Raw genomic sequence first — 12,253 nt, 5'->3', positions numbered from 1 at the left:
GGGTTTTCTTCCTCCCTTACTTGTATTTATGACCCCAGGGCAAGGGTGCCCAATGTTTCTTATGTACCTTCACGAATATATTACTTTAAATGACATTAATTTAGTAGTATATGCATTACTCCGTAAAGCAAAGTATATTATTACCCCAGTTCCAAACCGGGGTAATCAATCATTTATGAACGAGCCTATAAATCATCAACTGTATGAGATGATGGGGAAAAACCAAAATATTCTAAGATACGGCACTATTAGGAATGAAATGAGATCCCGGGGAACTAAAATGGACGAATATCCTACAACTTTAGATTAAGAAAAAATAATGTTCGTATATTTTATAGGCCTACAATCGGCGTTTCTTTACTTTTAAGAGCCAATAATGTTTAAAATAATGTGTTTTAAAGAACAACGTTCTTTTTAAAAATGATATTCATACATTTTATAGGCCTACAATCGATGTTTCTTTACTTTTAAAGGCCAGTAATGTTTAAAATAATGTGTTTTTAAGAATAAAATTCTTTTTTTTTAATAATGTTCACACATTTTGTAGGCCTACAATCAGTGTTTCTTTACTTTTAAAGGCCAATAATGTTATCTGCTTTGTAACAGCTTTGTAACCTAAAAAATGCCAATTCGTATGAAGTGTTAAATATGATATTGCCTCAAGGTGTTGTTGCCAATTATACATGTTTTCAACTTCCTTTTAAATCTAGTCGCAATGCTAAGGAGATGTCAGCATTCTTAATGATATTCTGGCAAACCCCTCAAGGAGTGGTTAAGCCAATGAGAAAGGAGGAAATCTTGAATACTAAGAATTATTGCTAAAAATCATTCCACATAATTACAAACTTGAGAATCTTTGGGATTATTTATGGGTATAAGATCTACAAAACGACACAAAAATCAAGGCTGTATGATTAGTACAACCCTTTTAAATAGTAAAGGAAGAATATCTTAAATGGCAAGTTTTAAAGGAAACTGATGATAACAAAAAAAAAATTCACGGCCAAAAATTTTGAAATCTCGTAGCAAATCGAGAGGCTATTTTACAATTCTCTACGTCTTCTAAAATTAATTTTATGACTACTTTTAAAAATTAGAGGTGTCCCCACTAATTAATTTTTTATGAAGCTCTAAAGAAAAAAAAATGCAAATTTGTTCGGCCTATTCATGTTAAAGCTTTCAATGAAGCCACAGGAATTTTTTCATCAAAGAATCTGCTCGTGTCTGTTGCTAATACGCATTTCACTGCTATAGGAAAATAGCATTGGCTTCAAACCTCGGAGATTGACCTTAATATTTTTCTTGCTGATCAGAACATTTGTCTTTACAATTCCTTCTGTTTAAAGCATTTTAGAGAGATTATAAGTGCACCATGGACATACTGCAGTCTCAAATGAGCTTGTGGAAAACAAATAGAACATATAATTTTTCTTATTTTGTATTATTTCAAGACTAGAATATCACAAAACTAAGCATTCATATTGCTTATTGTATCTTTAGTAAATACAATTCCTGATGGAGTTTTGTTGATACCTGTCTTAAATTTAATTTGTCTAAATAAAAAGCATATTGTTTATTGGCAGCAACTATGACTTGAGTTTATTTTTAAATATTTTCTTTTTTCAAACAATTGTTGTTCTGTGGTCACATTTGTGTTCCTTCCTAAGTGGCTGGCTCTCTAGCTTGAGAATCCTTTGTCCAAAGGGCAAAGGTTTAATTCCTGGCATTTCCAGTTTATTTGGTTTGGGACAGGGATCAGTGATGTGACTCTGTTAGCTCAGCTAGAATTGGCCCAACTTTAAAAGGTTACCTAAAGAAACGTGGGGACAGAAAGCAGGAAGGGCATGCAAAAGCATAGGACGGCTGCCCCCTAGCTTCCCATTGTACTTCCTGGCTAAAGGAACACCTGGTCCTTTACTGGCCTACTGAGTTAGCCATATAAGCTTTCTTTTAAACTTAACAAACATAAGTACAAATGAAGAAATGCCAGTAGGGTAGTTGTTCCTTTTCAGTGAATTGTTGATGTATAGACAAGAGTGTGGGTCATGAGAGATGGCTGGTGAATGTTTTGCAAGGTTTAAAAATTTAGGGCAGTTGCTCAGGTTGGCAACTGCACACAAAAGTAAAATTTTGTGAATGGTTTTTCTTTTTGACTGTTATACTTATGTAATGTCAAGTATTTTATAGTTAATCTTTATTGTTTTGTTTTAATTGCAATGGCCCTAGGACTTTAGGGCAATTAAACCAACTTACATCCATCCATTTTCTTTAAACAGACAGGAGTTATATGTTCCCTAGCTTCAATAAATTTATATGCAATTTTGAGACCAGGGGTTACAAAGTAGGTCAAAACTTGCAAATGGAACTGTGATGCAACTAATTAATTTGTAAGGAATGTATATCAATTTAAAGATTAAAAACAATCACTTAGAATTCAAACAAGACAAACAAATAAATAAAAGTATCCCCTTACAACCATTCAATGAATTGCCACAAATGTAGGTCACTCTTAAGATTGAAATGAACAAAACTTCGATATGAATCTGTTTTCTTTAAACAGACTGAAGGGGCAAACCTCCAAGCTTTGATAAATTCAATCTCACTTTTGGGCTCTTTTCAATGGAAACTTGCTTTGGATTTTTTTTTTTACCAACCAAAAACAGTAGGGAAAGCATCAGGTATAATTGACTTTAGAGACTTGACAACATTTAGAAAAAGCTACATGCAACCTGATCTAAATAAGGATGCTATTGTAGAGTATTAAAGAGAAGCCTACAGGTATATCCCAAATACAGTAAACAAATACATATTACAAAGAACAAGAACAGGTTCATAGAATACCATTGAAGTGGTAAAGAAACAAGAAAATTGCAAAAATTGAGATTATAAGATTAACAAGAAACTATGAAAATTGCAAGTACAGTCCTAGCCTCCTTCCAACAGGACAAATAAGGAGATTCACATCCCAAAGCTCTGACTATTTTCAATCACACTTTTAGGAGCAAAAAAAAATTAAATACATTTTTTCACATATGTCAAATATGACAGTTGACTCAGGAGTTCAGGGTCAGGGATTCAATACTCTGTGGTGCCACCAATGGAAGGACCTTTGCTGTCATAAGCATTGTTAATCCTAGCACACACTCAAATATAACATTCTGTAAAATCATAAACATCTTAAACAGCAAAAATAAAAGACTTTTTTTTATTTTTGGTAAATATTATTTGAAAAAGGACACTACAAGGCAAATATCAGGTTCATCAGCATGCTAAATTTGATGTGACAATGATAAAATTTGTTAAATCTTTTCTAGGATCAAATGTGTTAGCTATAGATAACACAGACATTACAATATCTATTTGTCCATCCATCTGTTTGATTTAGATTCTGAGACTATGACCCTAGGTCAAAAAGGCTAAGGCTTTTAAAGTTTTTTTTCATTGACCTTAGGTCAAATAGGAAAAGAGGAGGGGGTTCTATACACAAAAGTAGAATTTTTTGTTGATTTGCTGAAGTTAGTGAAAGGAGTATCAAATTTAAATGAAAGATGGAATAAATGTACATAGCAAAATATCACCAAATTGGATCCTACTAGAATTTATTGGATTTGTTTAGTATAATTTCAAGAATAGGTAAGGTGCTGTCTCTGATAGTCAACCAAGTTAAAAAAAATGCTTTATATCAAAAAGCTTAAAAATAAATTTGGGTCTGATACACAATATAGTTAAAGATATGTAGTTAAAGGAAAAGCTATCATATTTTTGATCCCTGGGAAATTAGTTTAAAGCCCTATCCTGATTAGAAGAGGTAGCTCACATCAGGTTACTCAAACATAATTCTAAAGGAGCTAGACCATGGTTAAAATGCTAATACTGAACTGATACTTAGTCAATCATACTGCTATTACAGCTTATTTGCATTGTGGTGTTAACAATGGGTTTGTAGCTTTAATGTGATGGTTGCTTGAAGACAGGATTATCACCCAATTTAGGGTACATCAATTTTATTTGAAAGAAAATCACTTGGTAAAATTCTAGTTGATTGACTTCTTGCTATCTCGGAAAGGGGTTATGTTAGGAAAATGAAACTTTCAGGGATGCATCTACAGGCTGAAGTATGTCCTGGGAAAGTATTTTGAAGTACCTACCTCCACTCCTTCTCCCTCTAGAAGGCCCTGACCTTAGATGACCTTCAAAATATGTGTTATAAAAGTGAAATCTTGCAAAATAGATCTTCTGCTTGAATGAAGTACAACAAAATTGTTTTCAGCTTCACAAATATGATTGCCCAATCTATAAGGTTTTAAAGATATGCAAATATATTTCCTAAATTTTGAAGAAAAAAAAACACTGATATGGCTCAGAATTCTACTCATAACAGGAATTGCATTTTCAGAACTAAATGCAGAGAAAACGCAAATGGTAACTAAAAATTAAGATAAAATGTTGTTTTGTCAAAATTTCAATTTTGACAAACCTTTTAAAATTGTCAAACCTGTCATGTAGGCGAATTTCAAGGCTCTCTAGAGGGAGAAGGAAGGGAGACGGGTACTCTAGAATTCCTTCCCAGAATATACTTTAGCCTGAAGACCCACCCCTGAAAGGTTCATTTTCCTAACCTTACCCCTTGCTGAGATAACAAGAAGTCACTCAACTAGAATGTTAATGATCACTTTATTAAACAACTATCAAAAAACTGCTGATCAGCTATCACTCTGCTTAGAGATAATCCTTTAGCAGGGTATGAGAAATTTTATGTTTTCTCTTTGTTTAAAACAGCTTAATTTTTTTGCTTCAAGAATAACAGAACAAGAAGACAATGATCATTGTATTTAGCAGTTATCATACAATTAAAGCTCTATGATCACTGAGCAAGGTGAAGATCTACATCCTTAATGATAAACATCTAAAAGCTGCTGATCACAAATACTTTTTTTTAAACCAAGATATTCTTAGCCACTTACATTGGAAGTTTTTTTTATCACACATTTCTGGAATTTGAAATCTTTCTGGAAACAGATCTTTCTTCCTTATGCTCTGGTCTTCCTTATGCTTTAGATGCATCGCCACCATCTTTCTTTAGTTTCTTCTGAAAGACGTCAGATAAACACCAGTGTTTCCACTTCTACCGATTTATCGGTAAATCTACCGATTTTCGGACCTTTCTACCGAATAAATTTCAAGCCTACCGAAATACCGATTTTCTACCGACTTTTGGTGATTTTTCGCCGATTTTATTTTTTTTAATTGAACATATAGGTGTGACTGCGAAAAGCGCCATTTAGCGAAATCCCGGAACCATTCACAGCCACTTCCGTTATAGTGCAAAACGAGTGAATTCATTGAAAGCTTACTAAGACTTCTTAGAAATTGATAATCACAAGATATTTTCCCCTGGACCAACTAGATGGTTATCTGTACATAGCTGCGTCAAAAGGATTCTTGAGCAATGGGATGCTCTCACATTATATTTTACTGAGGCTCTGTTTGATGATCCTACCCATGGAAACGATTTAGCTCATAGTGGCTTGAAAAACCCCTTTATGAGAATAATGATGATGTCCATGGACTATGTTTTGGGCATGTTGGCTGACTTCAATTTGCTCTTCTCCAATCACAGTCCCCCCCCATACATTACTCTCTCCAAGAACTTTCTTGATGTAGAATATGTAAATGGTTTGAAGAATCCACTAGATGTTGATGTAAATGATGACAATTATTATGTAGATATCCAAAATATGTATTCTATTTATTTATTTACTATTACGAATAGCGGTAAGCATCAAAGCTTGTCGCAAAAACACAAAAACACAAAATCATAATACTAATCTAAAGTAAATTGGCAACGACAAACTAAACAGCAAAAACTTCTAAATAGAACGACACTACACAACAAAAGCGTCTAAATAAAAAGGCGTATTTACTAATGCACTCTTAAAATTTCGAACACTCTCTGCCTCGACAACCTCCAAAGGCAAACCATTCCATGGTCTGGCAACTCTACTAACAAAAGATAATTGACCAATTTTTTTCAGTGGTCTTGGGGGATATAATTTATAATCATGCTGACGAGTAGAGTGATAATGGCTAAATTTAAAAAATAAATTTGGATCAACATCATCCACTCCTTTAATTATACGAAACACATTTACAAGGTCATTGCGACGTCTACGAAACTTCAACGACGTGAGTTGAAGCCTAGAAAGTCTCTGCGGATAAGAAAGGCGCTGAATGCCCAGCTCGCTATTTCAGAGCTTGTAGAGAGTGACCTTAAGGTGTACCATAATAAAGAGATGAAGGTGTACCTCACAGCAAGAGAATTTTACAAGGAAGCAGTTGCACAGATCAAAATCGGATTCGTATTTTATGATGATTTGTATGAGATGTCCTGTCTTGTAGAGCCTTCAAATGCTGCTAAGCTGAATCTTTCTAGTCTTGCATCACTTCCAGTTAAGTATTTCCCTCCTACATGTCTTAGAGCTGCCATTGACTCGGAATGGCGTGAACAAAGCTCTGTTGATGTTCCGAAGGTAGAATATTGTAGATTCGTTTTTTCCATAGTTACCCCAAGTGGTCAACCAAGGTTTGTAAATCTAAGGCAGGTTATTTACTTTTTGTTTTTACTGCCTTTCTCGAATGTTGTTGCAGAACGTCTTTTCAGCACTTTAAAAGAGGTAAAGACTGATAAACAAAATAAATTGTCGACACTGACCTTATCTGCCATCTCCCGTACTAAATGTGGGACGAAGAGGATGAATATGCATTCTTAATCGCTGATAGTTGATCATGAACTAGAGAAACGGCTAAAGGAAGTAAGAGCATCTGCGACAGTTGAAGAGTATATAAGAGTGATCAAAGTTAGTTTATAGTAGCAAAAGTTTCTGTTTTGTGTTGCATTAGATATTTGAAACATCCACTGTTCCAAAGTGTGCTTTATTGATTTATTATGATTAAAAGTACCTAATTAAGTAGATTAGAATTCAATCAACGTATGTACTGATACGATTCTAGGCTAAGGCTTCAGAATGTTAGTGATGTATGTCTACGGTGGAAAAGCAAAAGTTTCTGTTTCGAGTTGCATTAGATGTTTGAAACTGCCGCTGTTCCTGATTTGTTGTTTGTATACCAAAGTGTGCTTTATTGATTTATTGTGATGAAAAGTACCTAATTAAGTAGATTAGAATTCAATCAACGTATTCTACCGACACCATCATAGGCTTGATTCCTTTGTTTGCAGTTGCGTATCAGTTGCTTTAATCATTTTTATCCAGTATCTTATTTGTTGTTTGAAGTCCAATTTAAATGCTTTACTATGATGAACAGTACCTGATTTAGTAGAATAGGACTCCATAAATAATAACTAAGGATATTGAAAGTGTAATTTTTAAGCCTTGTTCTCATGCGTGTCTAGCTAGCATCTGTGTTTACACATGCGCCAGGCAATATATTCGTGTCTAAACATATCTTGTTCCCACGTAGGCATAAACACCAACTGCCAATTTAATTAATACATGAAAATCGTTCTTTCCTTATGTGAGCATTCGGGTTCACTGGCGCTGCAGATTTGCAGCAACTACTGCAAATGCCACGTTTGCAACAGTTTAGAATCACCACTAGCTCAAGAGTATACCATATTAGTATACTAGCGATTTAGAAGAACCACTGAAAACGCTGCATTTGCAACGACAGCAACGTTTCGTAACCGCGTTTTCGTACAACGAGATCAAACAACACCCCATTACTCTTTTGCAGATTTAAAGAAAACATTGCTTTAAATCATCGTATGATCAATCGTAAGTCGATAGACCGTTGTAGTGTGGTCTAATTCTGAGTTGATCTAGGACTTCAGCAGAAAATTGAGCATTTTTGCGAACTTAAAATGCACTTAGAGGGTTTGGGCATGTCTAGAAATTCCCTACCGATTTTTCTACCCATAGCGTGACGCCATCTACCGATTTTAGCCATTTACCGAATTTTAGACACGCCATACCGATTTTCGAGGCGTGCGAAGTGGAAACACTGATAAACACACATAGGGTGCGTTTCTTTACTTGTCCGATTATTAATCTGATTAATCCAAGCGTTTCTTTAGACACATATGACGTCAGAGGTTAGTCGGATTATCCCCACAAACGCTCAAGATTACTTGTCCGTGGGCTGGCACTTTATAACCCCCAAATAAAAAGATTATTTGAGGATTGTGACGTCAATGCTATATATTTTTTTAAATGGATAAACATGTGAAATCGTTAAGTCTAGAGAAAAGACAAGGAAACTGTAAATAATAGAAATAATCTTAGCTTTTCAGTGACCTGTAAGTAATATTATGCATATTCCTTAGTATCTAAAGGGTTTTTGGTGTTCTAGGCCTGTCTTGCATAGGCTAAGCTTCATAAGGAGTCAGAAGAAAAGTTTTTTTTGTTATTAAAAAGGTTGATTCTTAGGGAGGCAGCTATCACATTGGTGAGTTAGTCAAATGTTATTATATCAAACAGGTCTAGTTTCTAAACCATCCTATAATTATTAGTTGGAAAAAATTTAGAATGATTAGGCCAATACCTATAGCCTTTTATATAGTCTATATTTGTTGAGACTGCTATTTAAACTGGATTTTTAAGATACAGTAGGGGTAAAATTTTACTTTAGCTACTTTTGGCTATCTTTGAAAGAGGTTAGGCTAGGAAAATGAAACTTTCAGGGATGTGTCTACAGGCTAAAGTATTTCCCAGGAAGGTATTTTGAAGTACCTACTTCTACTTCTTTTCCCTCTAAAGGGTCCTGAAATTTTTGGGTGCCTTATTTTTTTGGTTATCAGTTTCTTTTTCTCTGGCCTTAGTTCTTAATTATTCTGGCCTTAGACAACTCCTGTTGATTGAGCAGAACTTTAAGCCATAACACTTTTTTTTCTAATTCTAAAAATAATCTTTTATGCCACCTCATTATAGGTTAAATATATGGCTTATATTATTTATTCTCCATGAATTTTTGTTTTATTTGATTTCATTGATGTCAGTTGCTTTCTGTTAAAAATATATTTATTTTTTTACATCAAGCTTCTTCTTTTGTGAAAAAATTTGAACTGTTTTTCTTTTTATATATTGTATAAAATGTAAAGGAATACCTGGCCCTTCATTTCACAGATTCAACTGAAAGTATTAGAGGCATCTTACATCAAAATTCATTTGACACATTTTAATGTTGTTTTTTTTTAGATGACATAGGACACCATTAAAGTTTTGCATTTGCTTTGCTAAAAATTGTCTTAAAAAGTGCCAAGTTTAGAGAGTTATGTTAATATTTTTCTTGCTGATGAGTATAATTTTTTTTTAAATTCCTTCTGTTTAAAGAATTTTAGAGAGATTCTGAGCCAACCATGGGTATATTGTTGTTACAAATGATTTTTCTCAAATGGGGTTGTGGAAAACAAGTAGAACATATGATTTCTCTTTTTTTATTATTTCAAAACCAGAATATCACAAAACTAAGCATTAATATTGCTGATTGTACCTTAAGTAAATACAATCCCTGATGGAGTTTTGTTGATACCTGTTTAAAAATTTATTTGTCTTAATGAAATACATATTGTTTGTGGGACAGCAATGAGCAACAATGACTTGAGTTATTTTTTTTTTTTTCAATATTTTCTTTTTTCCAAATAATTTTTGTTCTCTGGTGACATTTGTATTCCTTCCTAAGTGGCTGGCACTCTAGGTTGAGAATCCTTTATCCAAAGGGCACAGGTTTAATTTCTGGCATTAGCAGTTTATTTGGTTTGGGACGAAGGTCAGTGATGTAACTCTGTAAGTTCAGCCAGAATTGGCCCAAACTTAACAGGTTACCTACAGAAATCTGGGGTCAGTAAGCAGGAAGGACATGCAAAAGCATAGGATGACTGGCTCCTAGCTTCCTATTGCACTTCCTGTCTAAAGGATTACCTGGTCCTTTACTAGGCTTCTGACTTAGCCATAGGAGCTTTCTTTTAAACCCATTAAATATAAGTACAAAGGAAGAAATGTCAGTAAGGTGGTCCTTCCTTTTCCATGAATTTTTGGTGTACAGACAACAGTGTAGGTCATAAGAATTGGCTGGCGAATGTTTTGCAAGGTTTAAAAATTTAGGGCAATTGCTCAGGTTGGCAACTGAGCACAAAAGTAAAATTTTGTGAATGGTTTTTCTTTGTGAATGTCATATTTATGTCATGTCCAGAATTTTAAAGTTAATCTTCATTGTTTTTTTTTTTAATTTCCATGGCCCTAGGACTTTAGTGTATTAAAACCTACCTATGTCCATCCATTTTCTTTTAAACAGAGAGGAGTTCTATGTTTCCTAGCTTCAATAAATTTATAGTCAATTTTGAGACCAGGGTTACAAAGTAGGTCAAAACTTGCAAGTGGAACTATGATATGACTAATTAATTTGTAAGAAATGTATATCAATTTAAAGATTAAAAAATTATGTAGAAAACAAACAAGACAAATAAATAAAAGTATCCCTTTACAACCATTTAATTAAGTGTAACAAATGTAGATTATCCCTAAGATTGAAATGAACAAAGCTTCAATTATGAATCTGTTTTCTTTAAACAGACTGAAGGGACAAACCTCCAAGCTATGACAAATTCAATCTCACTTTTGATCTCTTTCCTTATCAATAGGAACTTTCTTTGGATTTTTTTTCAACCAAGTAAAAACATTAGGGACATGATCAGGTATAAGTGACCTTCCACTAAGCCTACATACCCAGGGGAAAATTGTGCAGCTATACTAATAATTGGTAAATTTTTTGTTGTTCATATGTTTGATTTACAAATAAAGTGAACATACTCCTTGATGCCCTTTTTTATTTTTTACAAACATAATAAGTGCTTTAAGTACAAGTTTTTGAGCTCTTGAAAATGACCAAAGTATACTCAAATAGTTTTTGGGTATAAGAAAGCTTAAAACATTGGTCTCAAACTTACTGTTTCATTATTAATCCATTTTTTACATGTTGTATAATCTATGAGCACTGATTTTCCACAATTAAGTTGGATTAATAAATTTTACAATATTATGCTGTATTTCTTCTTCTTTGATGCCAAATTTTCAATTAAGGTATGTGTTTTTGGTCATTTTTGACAAAATAATGTATGTTTTTCACTGCCAAAATTTGTTAGGTTAAGTAAGGTCAAAAAGTGCTTAAACTTGAACTAGCAAAATAAGCAATTATTATATTTGTAAAGAACATACAAAAAGGCATCAAGTGGTATATTCATTTTATTTTTAAATCAAAATATGAACAACAAGAAATTCACCTCTAACATGCCTAATTTGCAAACATATAGCCCAAATTATATATTTCCAATGTTTTCTGCCACCTGTTACTTGTTTTTCCAGTTCTTGTTTTGCCACAGTTGCCTCAATTAACAGGTACAAGGGTTGAGGGATAGATTGGCAGAATCAATAGAAAATATGTAATTTCAGCTATAGATTTCCATATTAGCAGGGTTGGGGCTAAAGTAGAGCAGGGCTGCATGTAGAAAGCTATAATTATTATGTAAATTACAAAGAATCATCTTTTTTTAACAGGTTTTCTTCTATAGGTCTACAGGTCCTTCTCTTGGCTTATACCACATCAAGCATTATATAACCAAAGAAGAATAAGTAGCAAAAAGCTATATATACATAAGCACATGTTATTTAACAATGACTTCTCTAGTGCTTAACTATGACCCCTTAGTAATATTAACAAGAAACAAGGGTAAAACTGGTGCAAACAGTATTACTGGCTTTCATATAAAGTGAATATACCACTTGATGCCTTCTTATATGCTCTTTACAAATATAATAATTTCTTCTACTGCAAATTCAGATTTAAGCACTTTTTCACCTCTTGACCTCTTAAAAATGACCTATTAATGGAGTCATTACAAATCTGTAATAGTTTAGAAACAAATTTGGGCTATATATTTGCACATCAGGGGGGTGGGGGTAAAGCATAGCATATATTATATACGTAGACTAACCATTGCTGTTTTTTTTTTAATGTGTTTGTGCACATCAAATTTTAATGAAAAGAGAAATCACCAGTGCAACAGCACACACACAAAAATTCAAGCAATGGTTAGTTTACATATTAAATATATGCTACACTTTACCCCCACCCCAAATTTGTTTCTAAACTATTACAGATTTGTAATGACCCCATATATAGGTCATTTTTAAGAGGTCAAAAAGTGCTTAAATATGAACTTGCGGTAGAAGCAATTATTATA

General features: G+C 33.5%; 1 protein-coding gene across 1 annotated transcript in view; it reads right to left on the bottom strand.

The window, feature by feature from the left end:
- LOC136038579 (zinc finger protein 239-like) overlaps positions 1 to 12,253 on the bottom strand; it is a 123,427-nt gene that overhangs the window by 60,227 nt on the left and 50,947 nt on the right. The window lies entirely within an intron of this gene.

Source organism: Artemia franciscana, chromosome 18 (assembly GCF_032884065.1).
Source record: "Artemia franciscana chromosome 18, ASM3288406v1, whole genome shotgun sequence".
In the NCBI taxonomy this organism is placed as follows: domain Eukaryota; kingdom Metazoa; phylum Arthropoda; class Branchiopoda; order Anostraca; family Artemiidae; genus Artemia; species Artemia franciscana.
The sequence above is the reverse complement of the archived record's forward strand: the minus strand, read 5'-3'. Positions and strand labels throughout refer to the sequence as shown.